Here is a 23738-nt window from a genome sequence, read left to right on the forward strand (position 1 = left end):
CAACTAGAGAATTTTCTTACACCAGTAAAAATGGTGAATACCAACAAAACAACTAACAACAAATGCTGAAGAATATGGGAGGAAGGAGAACTATCATCCACTGTTGTTGTGATGGCAAACGTTTTCAACCACTCTGGAAATCAGTGGGAAGAATCTTCAAAACATATGGCCGGGCGGTGGGGGCACACACCTTTAATCCCAGCACCCGGGAGGCAGAGCCAGGTGGATCTTTGTGAGTTCAAGGCCAGCCTGGGCTACAGAGCAAGATCCAGGACAGGCACCAAAACTACACAGAGAAACCCGGTCTTGAAAAACAAAACAAAACAAAATCTTCAAAATGCTAAACAAATTTCTACCATATGGCCCAGCTGTGTAACACTTTTACGTATGTCCAAAGGAATGGGCATCCTACTCCGCAGATATTTGTTCTGATATGTTCATTACTGCTTTCTTCACAACAACTAAGAAAGTGAAACAACCAAAAGGTCCTTCACCTGAGGAATGGATAATGAAAATATGCCATACATACAATCTGGGATACTAATCAGCTCTTAAGAAAAATAGAGTCATGAAGTTTTCAGACAAATGGGTAGAACTAGAAAAGATCATATTTTGGGAGATAACCCAGAACGAGAAAGAAAAATCCTGATCCTTCTTATTTGTTGACGACTCTGTTCAGAATCTTTAGCCTGAAGTAACCACAGAAAACAGGAGAAGAGTAAGAAAGTATAGGAAAAGTAGGGTAAAAGGAACCCTGTAGAGGGGACTTTCTTCAAGCTCTTACATAGCTAACTATGTGATCTGTGCATCGCAGTCTTCTAGAAAAGCAGGTAGCAAGAGAAACAATGATAGTCACTGTATCGACTAATGCAGCAGGCCTTAAAACACTTTAAAATCATGCATTATTAAACAAATTCATGTATTATTTACAAATAGTAATTTTAAACATAGTGTTGTATCTGAAAATGCTTAAAAGTGTGTTTACTTACTATATATTGTCAAACTCCAAAATATCACTTCAAATTATCAAATCTAATCAATCTTTTATCACCTATTGGTTTACGTGTGTAGTGCAGCCTGACATGATCACCCTGTATCCAATTGTTTTGACATAGCAAGTAATGGTTTGGTAAAATTACCAATGATACCTTATATTTGTTGGCAAATAAATATTAAAATTGGATCAATGTAATTGATTTAGGAACTGCAAGTGGATGTTGGAATTGAGAGTGTTAAACCAAAACTGCTAAGGCAACCATTTGAAATGAAGCCCTAATGAATATATAAAATCGGCTTACAAAGTGAATAATTGTTTTAAAATTACAATAAAATGGCCTATCTCATGCCTTAAACTTATGAGTAAGGAAAATAACGATGTGGGGTGACGCCAGAGTCCTCATTGCTAATGTGAGAAGAATTTTTGAGTGGGTAAAGGTTGTCCCTTAATGAGACCTGCCTACTTTGCTGGATGCCTGGGTGCGGTAATCTGCCTGACACCCTATATGCTAAAGAAAGTCAGAAAGTTGACAAGCTGTTTGCATAGTTGTCCCGAGAGATGTTTTCTAAATAAACTTTTAAAAATGTCATATCTCTTTGACATGAAGCTTCGTATATGTAATTAGTATGACAAGCTTAATTTATGTAAAGAAAAATAAAAAGAAACCTTCAGAATTTGGTGTAAATATTGTTCTTCCTGAAAATCTCTAAAATCTGTAAATCTCTGAATTTATATAATCAACAAAGTGACATTTATATAGGCATTATTTGAAAATTATGCTTTTACGCATATCAACTATTTGGAAGCTATAATCATTGATTTTTATATATTTTGGTAGCATATCAACATGAATTAACATAAATGCTTTCACATATTTTCTATTTTACATTAAATAATTTAAAAAACTTTTATATCAATGTAGTAGTTATATTTGGTGGTTAGTATTTTAATAATTTGATTATCTACATTGTGCATAAACTTTAAAAATATAGCTGATAATTACATGATGAGTTATTGGAATCCATACTGTTTTAATGAGATAATATTAACACATTTCATTTAATTTTTTCAAAATGGAGAGAATAGATTGTTGGATAAAATTTGTCTTTTGTGTTATTAATTAATATAACTGTATCTACTGAAAGCAGGCATTTGGTCAGATTCTAAACACATGAAGGACCAAGAAATTATGTTTCTAATCATGTCATCCAAATGATTGTGTTTATTGAAAATTTTAAACAATCCAGGCAAACTTAAGCTTCAGCTATTTATTCAAAGAACTGCTCTAAATAGCAATATAATATATATCAAATATAGAATATGTAAGATATATAGAAATATATCATAGAGTCAGCTATTCTTCCTAAAGGCATATTAGTCTTTATTTAGTAGTTTAATGGAAAGTTTTATGTAACTTAAACAACTATCTCTATGTCATAGAATAAAAGCTACAAAAGTTAACCTTCTGATCAGTCTTTCTAGTGCAAAATGAGAATCCAGTCTGGAATCCAAAGCCATTCCTTTCTTTTTTCTGATATGCATTTATAAATTCTGAAAATGATTGAATAAACAATTTTTAGAGCAAATACAAATTCAGATGGATTTCTGCTCAAAATGTTCTATGTCCAGAGTGGGAAATCTTTTACCCTGATGCTCCCTACTCTCTGACAGAATTACAATGACTAAAGCTTAAAACTAGCAGGGAAATTTTAGATTGTGGATTCAGATGGAAGAGATGGTGATGATGAGTAGTCATAATTCTGATATATTATGTGAGCAAAATGTGTATTTTCCAAAAAAGGAAAAAATATATATATGGTCTTTCAATAGGGTTCAGGTTAAAACTGTTTGTTATATGTTTCTGACATATATGTGCTAACTAAAACATTATTAGAGACATGTAAAATTCAGACATGTAGAAGAATCTTTAAATTAACCTTATTGAAAATATTATGTGTCTAGACATAAACGGTTATGTTTTTATTTCATTTCTCACATGGATTTCTCAGATTATATCAAATCTGAATTAGATCTCTAAGAAATAGTTGAATTGCTAATATACTCTTCAGTTAATATTCAGCATTCTCTTAGTTGATTATTTTTACAAGGTGCCTGTAAATAAATGAATAAGTAAATAGAAAAATTATAAGAGAAATAATCCAGGTATTCAGGGAGAAAGGATTATTTATTCTGTGAACAGCACAATATAGCAGATGTACTCTGATCCAACAATGGGAAAATACTTATTTTGAGAAAAATATTTTCTTACATTTTAGAAAAATTATTGATATTTTAAATAACTTTTAATTCATCTTGCTACCAACAAACATACTTTAGGATCCTGATCAATGAGCTCTATAAAATAAGAGCACCCTAATTAGTATAGAAATCGTATGGGGAACTTAATATTATCAGATAAAAAGGAAGCTTTTGAAGAGCAAGGATGTTCCATTGTCAATAGTTAATCCCCATGTAATATAAATGGCCTTTAGAGTTCAAAGTCTACTGGAATGGTCTGGGATCTCTAATTCCTCTCAGAACACTTTCACTCTTCCAATTCCACCTGATTCCCTGGGTCCTCTCACAAATTAACACTGAATTCTCTCTCTGCTTTCCCTAAGAGGAACTGTATAAATTAAATTGCCAGATGAAATACTCTTAAGGTTTGCTGTTTCTCAACATAATCAAGGGCTCTGTGTTGCTTGAATGCAACCAGCTCCTCTGTTTTCCTTATGCTTAAGTCAACCCAATCTCACGAATCCAAAGGGAGAAGGCTTCTAATGATGAACTGAGAAGACTGGGAGGCTATTTCATCAGTGGAGTTAATCTGAGCTTATAGACAAAATCTCTGACACACTGAAGATTAGAGGAGATAATAAGACAAAAACCAATTCTGCAGAGAAATAAATTTATCTGTGTTTATTCATCTATTTAATAATTTAAAAAATCAATACATGTATTTATGCATTTTGTATGTATGCCTCTGGATTATGAGTGTTGGCAGAATCAATGCCACAGTGCACATGAGATCATGGGACAGACTATAGCGTCAATTCATTTTGTCCACCATGTCCACCTTGGAGAGTGATCATCAGATCACATCATCAGACTTGGTAAAAAGTGCCTTTCCGTGCTAAGCAAACTTGCTTTCCCTTCTCTTAATATTTTGCATTACTTTTTCATTTCTGACTTCTATGTTAATAGAGAATTTAGAGTCTGTATATTTCATGAAAATTAAATATTTTATTGCAGCAAAAATAACACATACATTTAGATTTGGACTTGACTATTAGCACCTGTTATTATACAGGAAATCTCCAAGCATAAAATAACTTCATAATGTCTTTATGAGTTTCTATGGTGATCAGGAGTTTTCTCTGATAGACAAATATAGTAGAATAAGCATTAGTATCTCTTGCATTATAAATTCTGTTGTCATTATCTGTCTAAGTCATTAATCTCATACACTGTTCCTAAATCTCGCCTCAAAGTGCGTAAAAACTTAAAATAGCTTCTTTTGTGAAACTTCTTAGGAAATGTAGCTGGGTAATTTGTTCACCTCCAGTGGTGCCGAAATATTCCAACGACACCTAAATGCACTCTCCAGAACATTTGTGAGACAGCTAACATACTCATTATAGAAGCTTCTGTTAAACATTCCTGCAGTTATGTTTCCCAGGGAGTTAATTTATGGGCTTGAAGAATGTGCTATTGGTGTCAATTAAGCTGAATTTGGATTTTCTGTAATCAGAATATGTTAATTGAAATATACTCAAATTTTTTTCATATGGCTAATCAGTTCCAGTCTTTGGCATATTCATTCCATAACTTCTCCATTTTGTTTCCACATTTCACTGATGACCTCTACATGAAGTTGAATGTGGCATGATCTAGAGACATTTCTCTAATAGAATCTGAATATTGTAATAGCTTACATCATCATACAGAACCAAGTGCAGACATTATATTACTAGAATTTTATATAACATCATATTTTACTTTAATCACGCCTCATTATATGTACTTGGAGGGAGAGGTTATTATGTGTGTGGTATGGCAATGTCTAACATCAGAAAAGCAAGCCTCTGTGTGTTAGTGAGGGTGTGTTGGTTATTTATTTTTCTGTAATGGGTATGATTTATGGACTGAGGCTCACTTGATAGGCACAACAAAATACGCTTCATTTTCTTTGTCAAAACCAATGTTGACATGAAATGACATCTAGGTTTATATTTATATTTATATTTATATTTATATTTATATCAGTTTACATTTATGTGTCTTATTTAATTATATAACACATGTTTTCTTTTCCAATATAGTGGTCAAATGTAGATTACTTGTGGAAGATAATATTTACTCTTGGGATTGATTTAAATTCTGGACCTTGATTTTATATTTTTAACACTATAACTCAATTTTGACATAGTATCATTCATCAGAGGTTATGGAAAAAATATTTTAAAAGGAATTATAAGAACATTTGGAAATTGGGTCTAGGAATAATAATGGTGAAATTATTAAGGTCACACCACATAGTTAAAAGGAAAATTTATTTAGTGGGTAACTTACAAATGAAATAGATAGGTTGCGGGGTCTGGGGGAAGTGTATCGTAGTCCAGCGGTGTTCTCTGGAGCTCTGCTTGGTCTACCTCCACCATTCAGGGTCCAGGAACAGAGAGAGTGTTGGCCCTTCCAGATCTTGGGTCTCCAGGAGGCTCCCTTGGCCCTGCCTTGTAGGTGTGACAGTTGCGGAAGCCTCAATGGGGGTTGGAACTTCCATGTCAATGCTGGAATGGCTACCCACTACATCTCCCCCTTTTTGTCTATATAGGAAGGTTCTAACCTAATACAAGACTATATACAAAGGAATGGTTATCAAATATTGTCCAGGAATAATGAGGGATAATGAGCTAGATAAGATGGAACTACAACCAATGAGAACAATATCAAGCAAGAAACACATACTAAAATCCAGAGAAGTATACAGCATAGGTAAATGGCATGTTACAAAGATCATTCCAAAAGGTATCCTATCCCAAAGAACCTGAATCTAATACTCAATATGTTCTATCTAATATATATATATATATTAGTATATATACTAAGTTGTAACTATAACTGCTAGTCTTCAATCCCATCAAAGACCCGAGAAGGAATATAATGGTACCTGAGAAATGGTAGATAGATGCAAGCAACTTTCGGGAATCTTGCAAGAGTAGACTGAGACAGCTGGCAGCCTGGACAGTCACCTAATGTTTCTCAGCATTGTTGGTACATTCAAATTGGCTACAGGCCTAGAGTATCTGACAGACCATTTTCAGAAGCAGGAATTCTGAAAGACCATCTTACCCTGTCTTGGTAGAATACAGTGGTCGCTTTCCTTGTGTCCCACTTGTCCAGAAAGGACAGCATTGCATTCATACTGTCAGCAGTCGAGGCAAGGGCAGTTCTCTGCCCAGTAGGCCATTTTGTGCCAAGAAGACAAACTTCCAAATGGAAATGTCTAGAAGCCCAACATTCTCTCAGGATCAAATTGGTGCAGCCAGTAGCAATTGTGTCTCTTGCATCAATAGAATTCTAAGTTATTTAAATGCCATATTCTCTAGGTCTATGAAGTGTTTGAAGATTACCTGTCCATCTGACCTATGTATCTGTAAATCTGGATAACCTAACTAATATAATTATAGAGATGACAAGCATAGGTGACTATAAATCTATTAAGTCTTATTTACTGAAATAACCTAAGGACTAAGGCTTCATGTAAACAAGGTAAACAGTCTATAAGTAAATGTATGGTAAAGAACGATGACTTAAATATTGTGACAATACACAAGATATTTATAACAGATGTAGGAAAATATAGTGTTATATGCAATATGACAATAATCTTAAATATATATCAATATACTGAATATCCTAAACACAAGTAGAACATACATAAAGTATGACAGATATAGATTTACATTTGTATCAATATACAAATATTTCAAGTAAGAGTAGAAATATATGTACATTATAACAAATATAGTTCTGTATTTGTATCAATATACAAATCTTAAACAAGAATATAAAAATAGTTTAGATTTGTATCAACATATAAGAATATATAACAGTGCAAATTATCTAAGGCTGCTATTTTACTAAACTGTTTTACTAGTATATTCAATAATCTACCATAATGTCTTATACCTATCCATTCCATTTCATCTCCTCACCTCCTTTTTTTTTTTTTTTTTTTCTCTTTACATCATAAGTTATTTAATACTACCATTCTGATGATTTTATGATTCATTCCATTTTTAAAATTTATCTTTATAGTTTTTTTTTTTGGTTTTTTTATTATTATTATTATTATTATTATTTTACAACACCATTCAGTTCAACATAATAGCCACAGAATCCCCTGTTCTCCCCCTCTCGCCCACCCCTCCCCCCAGCCCACCCCCCATTCCCACCTCCTCCAGATCAAGGTCTCCCCCGAGGACCGGGGTTGACCTGGTAGACTCAGTCCAGGCAGGTCCATTCCCCCCTCCCAGACCGAGCCAAGTGTCCCTGCATAAGTCCCAGGATTCAAATAGCCAACTCATGCAACAAGCCCAGGACCTGGCACCAATGCACAGCTGCCTCCCAAACAGATCAAGCCAACTGACTGTCTCACCCGTTCAGGTGGCCTGATCCAGTTGGGGGCCCCTCAGCCTTTGGTTCATAGATCCTGTGCTTCCATTCATTTGGTTATTTATCCCGGTGCTTTATCCAACCTTGGCTTCAACAATTCTCGCTCATATAAATCCTCTTCATACTCACTAATTAGACTCCCAGTGCTCCACCAGGGGCCCAGCCGTGGATGTCTGCCTTCAGATTCCTCAGTCCTTGGATGGGGTTTATGGCATCACTATTTGGGTGTCTGGCCATTCCATCACCAGAGTAGGTCAGTTCCTGCCGTCTCGCGACCATTGCCAGCAGTCTTTTGAGGGGGTATCTTTGTGGATCTCCGTGGGCCTCCCTAGCTCTCTGCTTCCTCCCCTTCTCACCTTCCCATGTGGTCTTCATTTACCATGGTCTCCTATTCCTTGTTCTCCCTCTCTTTTCTTGATCCAGCTAGGATCTCCCACTCTTTCCCTCGACTGTCGCCCTTCATTGTTCCCACTCATGACCAGGCTATTCATGTAGATCTTGTCCATTTCTCCGTGTCTTTTTTGGGGTCCCATTTTCCAGGTAGCCTCACTGGTGATGTGAGTAGCAGTCTAGTCATCCTTGTTCCACATCTAGCATAGCTAAAAGAAACCTGTACAATAAAACAACTTCTGGAGGCATCACAATCCCCGACTTCAAGCTCTACTATAGAGCTACAGTAATAAAAACAGCCTGGTATTGGCATAAAAACCGACATGTGGACCAATGGAATCAAATTGAAGACCCTGACATTAACCCACACACCTATGGACATATAATTTTTGACAAAGAAGCCAAAAGTGTACAATGGAAAAAAGAAAGCATCTTCAACAAATGGTGCTGGCATAACTGGATATCAGCGTGTAGAAGGCTGCAAATAGATCCATATCTGTCACCGTGCTCACCTCCTTTTTTTAGAAAACTGAGTCTAATATTTTCTTCCACCACATACCCTATAACCATCATCCATAACCCTGAGAACTATGAAACCTAAGGGAGAAGGGGTGTTGTTTTCTTAGAATTGCTTCCTGCTGTTTAGGGGGTGATGTTATCTCTGTTGGGTACTGTGAGAAAGCTCAGATAGTTAAATCTCAGTTAGACTAACTGTAGGTTTGCAGCAAGTCTTAGAGTAAAGTTAGATGTAAAACCTTAGACTCACCAATATAAGATAGATAGGACATCTTGTTTAATATTGTAACTGTAATTCTTGCTCGATAATTGTTTTGTTATATGTAATTTTACTATGTTAAATTTAAAACCTTCCTTTAAAAAAAAAAAGAAAGAGCCGGGCGGTGGTGGCGCACGCCTTTAATCCCAGCACTCGGGAGGCAGAGCCAGGCGGATAGCTGTGAGTTCGAGGCCAGCCTGGGCTACCAAGTGAGCTCCAGGAAAGGCGCAAAACTACGCAGAGAAACCCTGTCTCGAAAAACCAAAAAAAAAAAAAAAAAAAAAAAAAAAAAAAGAAAGAAAGAAAAGGGGAAGTACTGTGCATATCTCTCTATATAAATAAAACACTGATTGGCCAGTGACCAGGCAGGAAGTATAGGCGGGACAAGGAGAGAGGAGAATTGGGGAAACAGGAAGAAGGAGGGGGAGACACTGCCAGCCACCACCAGGACAAGCAGCATGTAAAGATGCCTGTAAGCCATGAGCCATGTGGCAAGGTATAGATTTATAGAAATGGGTTAATTTAAGATATAAGAACAGTTAGCAAGAAGCCTGCCATGACCATACAGTTTATAAGTAATATAAGCGTCTGAGTGATTATTTTATACGTGGGTTGTGGGACTGCGGGGCTTGGTGGGACCTGGAGAGAAGCTCTCCAGCAACAGAATAAATTATCCCCATTATTTCTATGTTTATTATATTGTGTTCATATGTACTTGAGTTCTTCTAATGTCATGAGCATTTAGAAATATAATCTAAAAATTTTATATAACAAAAGTTATATAGGGGTATCTGAAGATTATATTCTCTTGTATGGTATCTGACCTCTTATCCTTATTTTTTCAAATTTAATGTTCCCTGATGTGTATGCTATCTGAATGTGAAATGTATGTTTCCACTTAATAAATTGTGCTAAATTTCCCGTGTTTTGTAATGAAGTGATTGTCTGAATTTTGAGCTACTGGAGATTGACTCCAGATGCTCAAAGATGCTAGCAGATACTTCACTCTTGAACCTCATCCAGAGATATATTATGTTTTAAAGTCTAGTTATTATCGGTATTTATTTTGGCAGGCACCTTGATGATAGAATTTTCCTGCGATTATAAATAATAAAGATCTGTTTGGGAAAATGTCATAGTTCATATTGAAATCTAGAAAAGCATAATTTCCAAACTAATGATTACTTTAATAGAAATCATCAGAAAAGGGTAAATTCAATCTGTCTTTGAAGATTGTTTGTCCATACATGGTTTCTTTGTCTTTGACTCAGAATATTCTGTATGGTATATAACCCTGTGCACAGAATTTACAGTTTGTGAATATGAAATATACATTAGTGGTTTTTGAAAGAACCCATTATGTTTTCACTAAAATGAGCAATGATATCATCAATAAACCACTATACTACTTCCTTTAAGCTGAGTTTATATGTATTATTTGGGATATTTTACCCAGTACATATGCCATGTATCTTTTAATATTCTTCTCATCTTTCCTTCTATATACTAATATTGCTATTACTGCATGATTTTCCATCTCTTCCAATCATAATCATTACATACAGAATTGGCTTTTAAAATGACCCAGAGAAAGTCATAATAAGGTATGTACCTGAACACACACTTAGCTTAATCTAATGTAATGTTTTTTTCTGAAATCAAGTGATACAATTTAATTCTTATATCACAAGGAAATGAAAAACTAAAAGAGGACTTAGCTTGGCCATGGGCATAGAGAGTTTAAGCTAAAAGTTTTGTCTGTCTGCTTCCTGTAGATTTCGAATAGAGTTTACTCAATCAGGAAAATGTCAACATTTGTGATGCATTAGATTAAGAAACATGCTAAAGTAATTTGTGAGCATGTTATGTACTTACATAAAAATAAGCCGGGTGGTGGTGGCGCATGCCTTTAATCCCAGCACTTGGGAGGCAGAGGCAGGAGGATCTCTGTGAATTCAAGGCCAGCCTGGTCTCCAAAGAGAGTTCCAGGAAAGGCAAAAACCTACACAGAGAAACCCTGTCTCAGAAAAAAAAAATTAACTATCCAAACTGATTAGTTTGGCACTGTACAGACCATGAAACATTTTCAAAAATTATTAATTGTTCTCATTTTATTCAACTGGAAGTTCAAGTAATTGGGAGATAATTAGATGTTTGGGTATTTACAGGTATTTTTCTGTTTCTTTCCTCAGAGAACAGTGTGAATATTAAACACTATCACATACCAAACCCTGAAATTCTAGGACATCATAAGTTTATCAATCAAACTAATTTTGAAGACCACTGTGTATCTTGAAATTCATCTGGACAGCATCATAGTGAATTCCAAAGGACAGGTGTTCTTGGGAGGTACTCAAAGGATTTTGTTATCTGTAGCCAACTGGTTTGAGGTAAATACTTGTATGCATGGAGGGGGGGAATATTGTGAAAATATAAAGAATACATGTATATGATTAGAGTAGTAGGCATCGTTTCTAGAGAACTGGCTCAGTGTGTAAGAAGGCAGAGTTACACACTGCGAGAAGACCCAGGTTACATTCCCTGCAATCACATTAGTTGATTCACAATATTATGTGATTCCTGTCCCAGAGGAATTCACTTATTCTGTACCCACTGGCATCTTTGACACTTGTAGCTGGAGTTTTTCTGCTTTGCCCACAGTCAGGACAAATCTTTGTCACCCGCCAGTCCCACAGCCGCTCAGACCCAACCAAGTAAACACAGAGACTTATATTGCTTACAAACTGTATGGCCGTGGCAGGCTTCTTGCTAACTGTTCTTTTATCTTAAATTAATCCATTTCCATAAATCTATACCTTGCCACGTGGCTGGTGGCTTACCGGCGTCTTCACATGCTGCTTGTCATGGCGGCGGCTGCAGTGTCTCTCTGCCTCAGCCTTCTGCTTCCCAGAATTCTCCTCTCTCCTTGTCCCACCTACTTCCTGCCTGGCCACTGGCCAATCAGTGTTTTATTTATTGACCAATCAGAGCAATTTGACATACAGACCGTCCCACAGCAGACACTTGAACATATGTGGTACACACAAACTCTTGCAGGCACAGGCACACACATATCATAAATACAAAAAAAAAGACAAATTAAAAAAAAGCACAGTAGACAATCTCTCTGGTAGTCAAAGTACTTGCCCATGTGACTAAAGTTCCTGATAGGAAGAATATATTTTATCTTGTTGCTATATTTGCTTTCTATTGCTGTGATAAAGACAATAATCAAGAGCAATCTGAAGAAAAGTGGTTCATTTCTACTTACTCCTTACTGCTTACAGTCAGTCCATCAGGAAGCAAAAGGGCAGTCAGGGCAGGAGCTCAAGAAAGAAACATATAGGCAGGAAGTAAAGCAGAGACCGGGGAGGGACACTGCTCATTGACTTGCCTTTTTATGACTTGCTTCTCCTCTTTTCTTGTATAACACAAGACCTCCTGCCCAGGGTGACCCTACACCCCAGTGGTCTAGGTTCTCCCACATCGATCAAAAATCAAGAAAATACTGCACAGATGTGGCTTCTGATAATCTGATGGGGGCATTTTTTTTTTCTGTTGAGGTTCTTTCTCTACAGATGAATCTAGAGTGTCTCAACCAGGAAAAAATGACCAACCAGAACATGTAAATTAGATTAAAAGATTTCTAAGGATCAAACATAATATCTAGATATTGTTTCTTTACTCTGAAATTTATATTCAGGAAACCATGGGGAAAAAATAGAAGTATAAGTGTAAGACAGGGATAGTCCAGATTTCTGTTCAGTTAGACAATTGTTAACACAAAGCATATTGATTCTTTTCATTCTTGAAAGGAATGGAAAAATCATAAAATAGAATATTTGCATGATTTTCGTATAAAGCTTCATGAAAAATATCTGCAAACAATTTATCCACTCCTTTTTTCCCTCAGGATCTTAAGTTCAGGGAGAAAACAAAGAAAAAATCTTTTTAATTGTTCATCATTGATGCTATTCACCTTGTGGTGGATAATTGTTCACTTTGAAAATAATGTCCATCATTAACTTGAGATTGGACAAATGCTTAGTGATATTAATCAAAAGTCAAATGTTCAAATTCCATTTGTGGTTGGTGACAATACTCTGAGGGGAAATCAATTATTATAGAAAATTTCCATAATTGAAGAAAGTGCCATGACATTGCTTCTAAAATAAATTTTCAGATTCTGAATATAGTTAGAATGCAATTTCATTTTTAAAAAGCCTTAATACTGTTTCTGAGATTACGGAAAAATATTGTTATTTATGAACTGGATCAATGCAATGAAAGTGCAAGTATTGACTTTTCACATTAATTATTGCTATTTTTCACTTGAGTTGATAGTAGGCTTGACAATCCAGCTTTGTGTCATAATCCCATTAGGCTTTAAATTATGACTTACTTTTGTATTGTTTGACAGTTTTATACATTTATATAATGAGTTCTAGTTGATTTCACCCATCTTCACTCCCTCCTTCACCTTCTTCCTTCATTTAGATTCCTCCTCCTCAGCTTATACCCCTAATTGTTTTTCATCTTACTTTGTGTAATAAAAAAAATAACATTTAAGGACAATGGACAACTTAAAAAGATTTTTTTTCATTATTCACTGAATGTTCATACAATATTTATAATCATACTAATATTTTTCCATTATTTCTGGGGAATGTAAGAATAAGGACAGCACCATAAACTGATAAATAATTCCAAGATTTTTATATCACTGTATTGATTATTTTCATTTAGAACAAAAGAATGCCATTGAGACCATGAGAAAGTAATAAAATTACCTTATAATTTATGCATGAAATTTTAAAGTTGTGATAATTAATGAAGTAAACATTTTAGAGGTTTAGCGATTAGATAATATACACATTATTTTACATAGAAATCTTTTAATTAAAGCATTAATTATGCTTTGTTTTAAAATATTAGAAACTTAGATTTTTCCTTGGATATGTACTGCTGTGGGATGTCCTGTATGCTATAAATATATGTTGCTATGATTGATTGATAAATAACACGCTGATTGGCCAGTAGCCAGGTAGGAAGGATAGTGTAGGCAAGACAAGGAGGAGGAGAATTCTGGGAGGTAGAGGCTGAGGCAGGGAGACGCTGCCAGCCACCACGAGGAGAATCATGATGCAAGATACCAGTAAGACACGAGCCATGTGGCAAGTTATAGATTTATAGAAATGGGTTAATTAAAGACATAGGAACAGGAAGCAAGCAGCATGCCACACCCATACAGTATATAAGTAATGTAAGTCTCTGTGTGCTTACTTAGGGGACACGAGTGGGAAAGATTTGTCCTGACCCTGGGCCAGTCAGAACCAGCAAAACTTCAGCTACAATATATCATTCTTGTGGTATCATTGGAGGCAAGTGTGAAAAATATGTTAACTTTAGTTTTAGAACATGTTTGTCAGTAAGATACTGATCCAATCTGTAAAGACTTCAATGTGGATAGCTTGTAAAAAACATAATTCAAACATAAGTTTCAGGTCTTTTATTCTGATGTTTTCATAAGAATTGTAATATTTGAAACAAAAAAATCTAGTATTTTAAGTGTTTTTATCAAATAAATTTATTAATAATTTATTATAATTTAAATATTTAAGGATTGTCTTAGTTAGAGTTATTATTACTATGATAAACACCATGAAAAAAAAAACAAGTCAGAGAGGAAAGGATTATTTGATTACACTTGACATGGTAGTCTGTCATTGAGAGATGTCAGAGCAGGAGCCTGGAGTCAGCCGCTGTTGCAGAGGCCTGGTGTGGTGCAGCTTCCGGGTTTGCTCAGCCTGCTTTCTTATAGAACTCAGAACCACCAGCTCAGGAGTACCACCACCCACATAAGCTGTGCCTTCCTTGTCTTCAATCACTAATTAAGATAATGCCCTAGATGCTTTTCTCTACAGCCTGATGTATGGAGGCATTTTCCTAATTGAGGTTCCCTCTTCTCAGATGACTACAGCTTGTGTCAAGCTGACATAAAATTAGCACAAGAATATGCTTCACAAGCTACTTTTAAAAAGTACAGTGGGATGTGGAGACAGGAATATCAGGTGTTCAAGACTATCTATCCTTGGGTATACTATGAAACTGAAGCCAGGTTGAGTTACATGAGAACTTCCCTTAAAATTTTAAAAGCTAGAGCCAAGTATTGGTGGCACAAGCCTTTAATCCCAGCACTTGGGAGGCAGAAGCAGGTGGATCTCTGTGAGTTCAAGGCCAGCCTAGCCTACAGAGTGAGTTCCAGGACAACCAAAGCTGTTACATATAGAAACCCTGTCTTAAAAAGAAAATCAAAATTAAAATCTGTTGTCTGCTTTAAAATATTTTCAACTTATTAGTTTTACTTGAAAATTTCATTCTTGCTCTTGAATGTCCTATACTGCATAGTCTACTTAAAATTCTCATGTTCTAAAGCATTTTTAAAAATTAATTTCACATAATGCTTAAGAATATAAGCATAACACACTTTGTTTATCTTATTTTTGTAAACAAACATTTGTTTTCAATATTTGACTATTCTACATTACTAATTGTATATATTTTGATATAAAGTAAACTTAAATATTTGGTAGATGAAAAACACTTGAGTGGAAAAAAAACAGGCATATTTAAATTTGTATAAATATATAGCAGTTTAATAGCATATCAAATATTTCTTTGGTAAATATATGAACTTTAAACAAGAAATATTTAACTAATACCAAATATTTATTGAAAAGATCAATTATTACTATTATATTTTAGTGAAACATAAAAATTTTCTTAAAATGTATACAAGAACCTCTTTGGATGCCATTACCACTCTGCTTTGGCCACATTAGTTACAAATTTTGATATTTTAATATCTTTGTAATTCTTTTCTGTTCAAATAATGAAAATAGTTGATTTCCCTTCATATGCAACAATGATACTTCTACTAATTTAGATGTGATATTTTTTATTTAGTATCTATATTATTTTTAAATGAGCATACTTGACCATCACTACAATCACGACTTCTGACAAATCTATGGTATCACAAAACTACTATGTTACTCTACCACAGTGATTCACAATCTGTGGGGAAAGACTCCTTTTGGGGTTAAAAGACCTTCCCCCAGGGGTCACCTAAGAGTATCAGAAAATACAGATATTACATTATAATTCATAAGAGCAGCAAAAGTACAGTTATGAGATAGCAACAAAAATAGTTTAATGATTGGAGATCACCACAAAATAAGGAACTGTATTAAAGAGTTGCAGCATTAAAATGTTTAAGAACCACATATCTAACCTGTATTTCATGTTTGTGTCTGGTAACATATCTGTGTGAAGTGTGCTTAGATGTATGCATTCTGTAACACCTGCTTCACAGATTTGTAAATTTTGAGTTTTGGAAATGGAAAGAAAATACTTCTAATATTTATATATCTCATCACAGAATAAAATATTAATAATAATGACAGCCACATGTGGACATGGTTAACAATGAAAAAAACAAATATTCGAACCCTTATGTAAATGAATATTTCAGCTACTAAAAACAAAGAAATATGTTATAGGGGTATCATTATTTGATCACTCTCTGAAAACTTATATAATTATACTTTCATTGTCTCATAATCTCACATAATTATATTTTCTCCATATTTAAACATCTGAAAAATGTATATGAAAAAATATATAATATAGATGCGTACATATATATACATATAAATAATCTTATACACCAAGTATCTGTCACAGTGTTTGCTAAATGGTAGTATCTAAAAATAGTTTACCTAATTATGTTACACTGGAATAAAGAATACTTTAAATACAGCAGAATTTTTTTTTTTTTTGCTAAAACAATTTAAATGTATTTCTGGTTATAATTACAACCACATGGGCACAATAAGCTTGCTTTATGCAAGCCTCAGCCACATTTTTCACATCTTCTTCTTCTTATTTTTAATATATTCTTTAGGATCCCACACTGGTATTATATTAGCAATGTAACTAAGGGCACCCTTGAATGTGGGACACTTGATGCCTCCTCTTATGGAGCATGAGAATTATGGTTCCACAACACCCATTGTTTTTATTATATCTCTAATTATAAATATTTTGGAGCCTATTTTTGTCCACTAAAATGTATTTCAGCAACACACTAATGCCACTTGGTTGAAAGAAATTTGAAATTCTATAGAGGCCAAATAAATCTGTGAGGCTCTGCTTAATGTGTGATTTGAATGTAGTTACAGTCCCACTAAACCCCGGAGTGCATACATGCAAACAGGCTTTTCTTGTTTGTAGAATAGAAAATGTATCCTCATTAGAATCCAATGCAATTAAAATGTAGGTATATCAATAAATATTGCCTTAAAATCTGACAAAATAATGAAAAAAAATACCTCTTCCCTTTTTTCCATGTATGTGGCACACTCCTAAGCTTCTGGTTCGAGGATATTGCTTATTTTAGATCTATCACATAAAGTAAGGTGGATAATAAGCGAAGGAAACTAAGTTAAATTAATTTGGAGGAAATCAGCAGCTAATCCATGTTAGAATCTAACTAACATGAAATCATCTTTGGTATGTGAGTTTGCCAGATAATTTATTTTATTTCTTTGTTTAAAAGTTATCATATTGTAGTTTCATTAATAATACTCAGTTCCAAGTAAATAAAAGAACTATGTTTCTTAGTATCTACTACCATATTTTGTTTCAAGTTAAACTGTACCATAAGAGGAACTCTCATATGAATAAGTCTTGAGAACACAAGAATTCAACAGCTTTTGAAGGCCAAAACAAACAATAACCAGACACTGGAAGTGCTGGGCTTCAGACCCCTTTATTCAAAATAGGTTGCTTTCAGCTAATAAAACCACTTTCTGATAGAGATATGCTTTGTAGACATCTAAGCCAACTCTTTGAATTGTTCTCTTACCTGGACATATTACATTCTTGATGCTGGAGTCATTTAAATATGTCAACAGTTTTGACCCTTGTAAAAAGACAAGAACATCACAATAGATTTAATTAAAATTTCAAAAGTTTAATTGTTTATCTGTTTCATTTTATGAATTAAAAACATAAATTATCCTTGACTAACCTGACCATGTTTGCAAGAATTATAAGCATTATTTAATTTTAAAATGAAGAAGTGGAATTTTTCTCAAACCATATAAGTTTTGGAGGAAAAGTTCCAAATTCTTTCCTAAACTGAGTAAGGTAGCCTCCTTTGAAGTTCCTTTCTGTACAGGATAGCCTTGTTGGTGACTGCTCCCCCAATCTGTTTTTTATAAAGTAAGTGAGAAAAAAAATGAATATTGGAAAAAGGCAGGACACTGGCTTATGAATGGACTATTTCCAATTCCTTTAACAATTGCTTTCTGATTTTTTTCAGTGCTCTCAGTGCTGGCTTAAAATCTGACCAGATGCTTTCATCATATCAAAAATAAGAAACTATACTGTAGTAGAGTCAGTTGATCTTGGCTAAAGTCAATGTCAAATATTTTTTTCATTGTTCTTGGCTCAGAAAATTAATTTTTGAGAGTCAAAATCATGAATGGTTATCAAAGGAAACAGAATCAATATTGTGGTACATAAAGTTAAATATTCGTGTTCTGGGCACGTTTTAAAAATTAGTAGCTATAAACTGCCTATGAAATGTCTCCCACAGACTTATGCCATTGAACATTTGGTCTCGGGCACTAACTTAGTTTAAGATACTGTTGATCCTTTAAGAAGTGAGACTCGGCTAGTAGCGGAAGTAAACAAATGAAAGCAGCCCGTAGGTTATAGCTTGACCCAGGTTCTGACTCTATTCTCTCTCGACTGCCCACATGCTCATAGAATATTATCTGCCACAAAACTCCCCACTGAGTCTAGAATAGCGGAATCCAGGCCTTCCCTCCCTTTAAACTGTGCACTGAAAGAAAAGGCTTGTTCCCTGTTCTGCTACCCAACAGGCATGCCGCTGCAGTAACCAGATAATTTACTATTACTGAGTCATATGCAAAAACATTAATTAGTGATACTTTTAGCAAAATAAGTCACTATAACCTGAGACTCAAACAAAATAATTAGCATCGTACAAAGGAGCAGATATGAGCCAGAGCTCATGGAAATAGATTAAAAAGAATGTTTCTGATATGTGTGAACTTGACACAAAAGCATTTGTAGAAAAATATTCTTCCTAGAAAGAGACATGAATGGATTCAAAAGTCCTATGATGTTTTAATAATGCATATCCAGAATACACTAATCTTCTCATACTTTTACTTTTGTTGTTGTTGTTTTGAGACAGGGTTTCTCTGTGTACCTTTGGGACTTTTACTTTTAAACATTTAACCAATATGGAGCTAGTTAGAAAGACAGAAGACAGAGTTGTTAGCAGTAATTGAGACACTAGTTGCAAGAGAATTTTATAATATAATAATTTAATCAAGTGATTATTAACCAGCATAATTCCTAACAACAATCTGTAAACATTTGTCTTTTTACCCAAAAATAAGAGTAGTCCTCACTCCTCATCAAGGAAATTTCTTTCTGTAATAGATGGAGACTATTAAGAAAACTACAATCAGTTAAAACACAGGACTGTGGAGCCCAGTCTCAATGGATACTGCTATAAAACACACTCACACCTAAGGCCCAGGGACATTGCTGAAGAGTGGGCAGAAAGTCTGTAAGAGCCAGAGGATCTGGGAATTTGCTATGAGAATATATCTTTTAGTAACATCACAAGCTATTACTGTAAAGTCTCACCAACAAGAGTGGGCAAATATAAGTTGAGCAAGGATGACACCAACTAACATGGCAAACTGTATCAGGGACATCCCATAAGACATCAACCCTGCACAAAGAAGGATAGACAAATGAGCAAAGCTGAAACTTGGAGAAGTGGTCCTCCTCAAAGAAGAGGTCTCCAACTGGTAGTCCAATGCCAAACAGAAAGCCCTGAACACATACACACAAGTAGAATTGTATGTACTTAACAGGCTATATTTAGGAATATATGTGTATATACAAATACATATGTGCATGAAGCAACAATGGAAAAAAGAAGTCATGAATTGGAAGAAAATCAAGGAGGGATACATAGAGGATTTGGACAGAGAAAATGGAAAGGGGAAATGTAATTAAATTACAATATATATATAAAAAAACAGCCAGGAAATGGTCGAATATGCCTTTAATCCCAGCACTTGGGAGGCAGAGGCAGATGAAGCTCTAAGAGCCCAAGGACAGCTTGGTCTACAGAACAAGATCCAGGACAGGTTATAGAGGTTACACAGAGAAATCCTGTCTCAAAAAACCCAAAACAAACAAACAAAAATCCACCTGGCTTTTCATGCCTCATCTCAGTTTCCAGAATGTTTGAAAGTCTAATATATCTTTATGTTTCTAAGTGGTAATGTTTATCTTGTCATCTGTTTAAACCACTATAGTTGTTGCTTGTCATTTGCAGACAACTATGAACGAAAATATGTATGTCACTGTGCATAAAAATATAAGTAAATAGAACGATTCCTTATATTGGGCCCAGAGAGATGAATCAATGGTTAAGACTACGGAACGGATGGACTGAGCTTCAATTTCAACACCCACAGAGCAGACATAACATTCTGTAACTTCAGTTTCAAGGGATCCAGTGTCCTGTTCTGGCCTACATTGGCAATAGAGATGCATTAAGAAGACCGATATGCATGGAGGCAAAAAAATATATAGATAAAATGAAATTTTAAATGAGAAAAAGATTTCCATGTCCTAAGATGTTAAATAAGCTGAAACATTTGTGAATTTCTTTACTATAGATATCTCTGTGACAACTATTGTGCATTTGGTAGACAGGGAAATAGAAGGGTGGCTATGTTATGACCACATTTTCTTTAATGTTCGTTACAGAGCTTCCTTTTGATTGGTTCAAAGAGAGCCTTACTAGGACTGTTCCTTATATGACAAAACTCTAGAAATAAAAAGGAAAAGCATCTTTACATATTTCACCATTTATTCATTATATTCTCAATGTATGTAACTCACTGCATATTGAATGCAAATATCATAAAATAGGAAATATGGCTGTTTAAGTGTCAATGAAAACTTCATAGAGGAAATGATGTGTTTACATACATTTAGAAAATAAGACACTTAATACAATACAAATTTAATCCTCAAAACTAAAAAAAAAATGGAAAATTATAATGGGTGGGTAGGATTTTTCCAGGTATTTCTATATTATGCTCATGCAGATATAATGCAAAGGTACCCAGGCTATCTCCTAGCATCCGAAATGGCACACGAATTAAGAGGAAGAAAAGAAAACAAATAAATACAAAGTGTACTATTTTATAAGCAAATATATAATTCAAAATCTTAACTTGAAAAATAGAAAAAATAAAGATAGAGCTTAGAACAGAGGTGCTTGTTGTGGGGTGGGCTTTCTGTATGCTGTGAATATGTGTTGCTACTATTGGTTAATAAATAAGATGTTTTGGCCTATGGCAAAACAGGATATAGCCAGGCAGGAAATCCAAGACAGATACAGGGAAAAGAAAGCCAGAGTTAGGGAGATGCTGGGAGCCACCAAAAAAAAAAAAGACATAATTGAACAGAGGCAAAGACACGAAACGTGGTGATTGATAGATGAATGGAAATAGGTTAATTTGAGATGTAATAGCTAGCTAGCAATAAGCCTGAGCCATAGACCAATCAGCCTCTGAGTGACTATTTTATAAAAACAGCTGCAGCCCGGGTGGAACCAGGCAGGAGCAAGAAAGTTCTGTCTACAGGTGCTCTTCATGGATACTCTGGTCAACAAAGTATTAGGCTTTTAAAACTGAATAGCATTTCCAGATCCAGGGTATGTTCTTCAACTTGTAGATCAAAGGCCCACAAAAGAGAGCAGGGTATTGCTGCTGTTCTTGGATCCTTACCAAGCATAGACAGAAAAACCAAATTGCTGAAGATAATAAATGTTTTAGTTATGGGACTCATGTGAATCACAACATAACTGAGTTGAAAACTACCTCCTGTTCATTAGTGTTCATAGTGCCTAAAGGTGCTTTGATGGCAGCTGAGAAAGTAAATTCATCAGTGGTCTCTCCTTTTGTGCTATAATACCAACCAACCAAGCAAGATATTTTTACTGGTGCACTTGGCACAATTAATTGGAAATAACCAACCATTCAGTGGTGTCATGAAGCTTGTTCCTTGGGAAGAATGCTTGTATTCTCATATATACTCAAAACCTTTATCCTGGGGGTGTTTGTGGACTCAAGTGATTAACAGACTGCTGTAGATGTAACCAATCGTATTATTAAAATAAGAAACACAGAGCCAAGGTAAAAGAGAAAAGCCGAGAGGTCAGAGCTCAGAGATAAAAATCTTACCTCCTGCAGTGCTCCTAGCTTCCCCGAGAGAGGGAGGTACTTCCTGTGTCCCTGTTTAAATATTGTTTCTGTTCTGCCTTCTCATTGGTTGTAAACCCAACCACATGACTGCCTCATCACTGCCTGTAAGTACCGCCCTCCAGGTCTTAAAGGCGTATGTCTCCAATACTGGCTGTATCCCTGAACACACAGAAATCTACCTAGCTCTTCTAACCACCACGCTCTTACTATGGCTCTAATAGCTCTGACCCCAGGGCAACTTTATTTATTAACATAAAATTAAAATAACATTTCAGTACAAATAAAATATCACCACATCAAAATTTACAAGATTAATATATATATACATTTTAAACTTTGTTAAGATATGAATGGTCATATAGAGTACTAACTAATTCTAGAAAAAAGGCTTCAGTTAGCTGCATATATATGTCTTTGTGTTCGAGTCTCTTATCAGTTTTCTGCAGGAAATCACGGCCAGGCCTAACATCAACTGAAGTCTCCGGAAAGAAGATGGGGCCCCACAACAACAACAACAACAACAATTCCACGTGGACAATAATAATATCACTGAACTGACAAACATCATCTATAGATCAGCTTTGAACTACAAGGTGCTCAGAGCAATTTTGAGATGACTAGCTGAGATGACCCAGTCTCAAAGACTACTTGAATAAGGACTTGAGATAAACCCTGAACTTTGGCTTTATACACAGACTGGATAATAATGAAGGATATAGTTACCTTTCCTAGAATTTGACAATTAACCTAAATTTTTCTTTCAGGATAAAGATAACTTCACCCATACCCAGCAGGAAGCAATTTTAAGAATATGACACCCACATTGCCAAAGAAGTGGTGTGGGGCGGGTGGTTTTTTGGTTCTTTTAATGGGTTTTGGGTCTGGGATAATTTTCATTATTTAGGGGGGTAGGTTACAAGTTGTCAAGGGTTAGGAAAAAGGCTAAGCAAAGGAGATTAGATTTAAGGTTCTTGTTTTTAAAAAAAAAAAAAAAAAAAAGAGAGAAAAAGAAAGAAAGAAAAGAAAATAAAAAGACAGTTACTAATTTTAAATACTTTACATTATTACCAACTATTAGGATATAAGGAAATGAAAGTTAGTAGTTAGACATTACAATAGAAATTGTAGTCATATTAGATATGTTTTAAAAATTGAGCAGATGTATTTTAGACAGGTCATCTTCAAACCCTTCAGAGATCTACAGAATATGGCATTTAAAATGTTTTAATAACTTAGAAATTTTTCTTTTTTGAGACATGTCGGCTCCTGGCAGTACCAATCTACTTCAGAGAAAATATGGGCATTGAAGAAACTGCATATGGAGTTAATTTTCATTGTGGCAAAAGTTAGCCACTGGACAACAAAGTATCCTCATATCAACAGAAAAAATGGACAGACAGAACACGAAACAAAGGACTACCAATTCCTGCCAAAACAAGTGTGGTTATGGCTTTATCAGACGGCATCTTCTGAGGCCAGGACAATATGGCACCATCCCTGA

The 23738-nt window shown here is 35.0% G+C and overlaps 1 non-coding gene across 1 annotated transcript; it reads left to right on the plus strand.

Moving 5' to 3' along the window:
* The first annotated feature begins 1342 nt into the window (after positions 1–1342).
* On the plus strand, positions 1343–1493 carry LOC121822996 (U12 minor spliceosomal RNA). The gene has a single exon (XR_006064293.2). It is a non-coding gene; the product is annotated as a U12 minor spliceosomal RNA (small nuclear RNA).
* The last annotated feature ends 22245 nt before the right edge of the window (positions 1494–23738 follow it).

The sequence above is a fragment of the Peromyscus maniculatus genome, chromosome 15 (assembly GCF_049852395.1).
Source record: "Peromyscus maniculatus bairdii isolate BWxNUB_F1_BW_parent chromosome 15, HU_Pman_BW_mat_3.1, whole genome shotgun sequence".
Taxonomy (NCBI): Eukaryota; Metazoa; Chordata; class Mammalia; order Rodentia; family Cricetidae; genus Peromyscus; species Peromyscus maniculatus.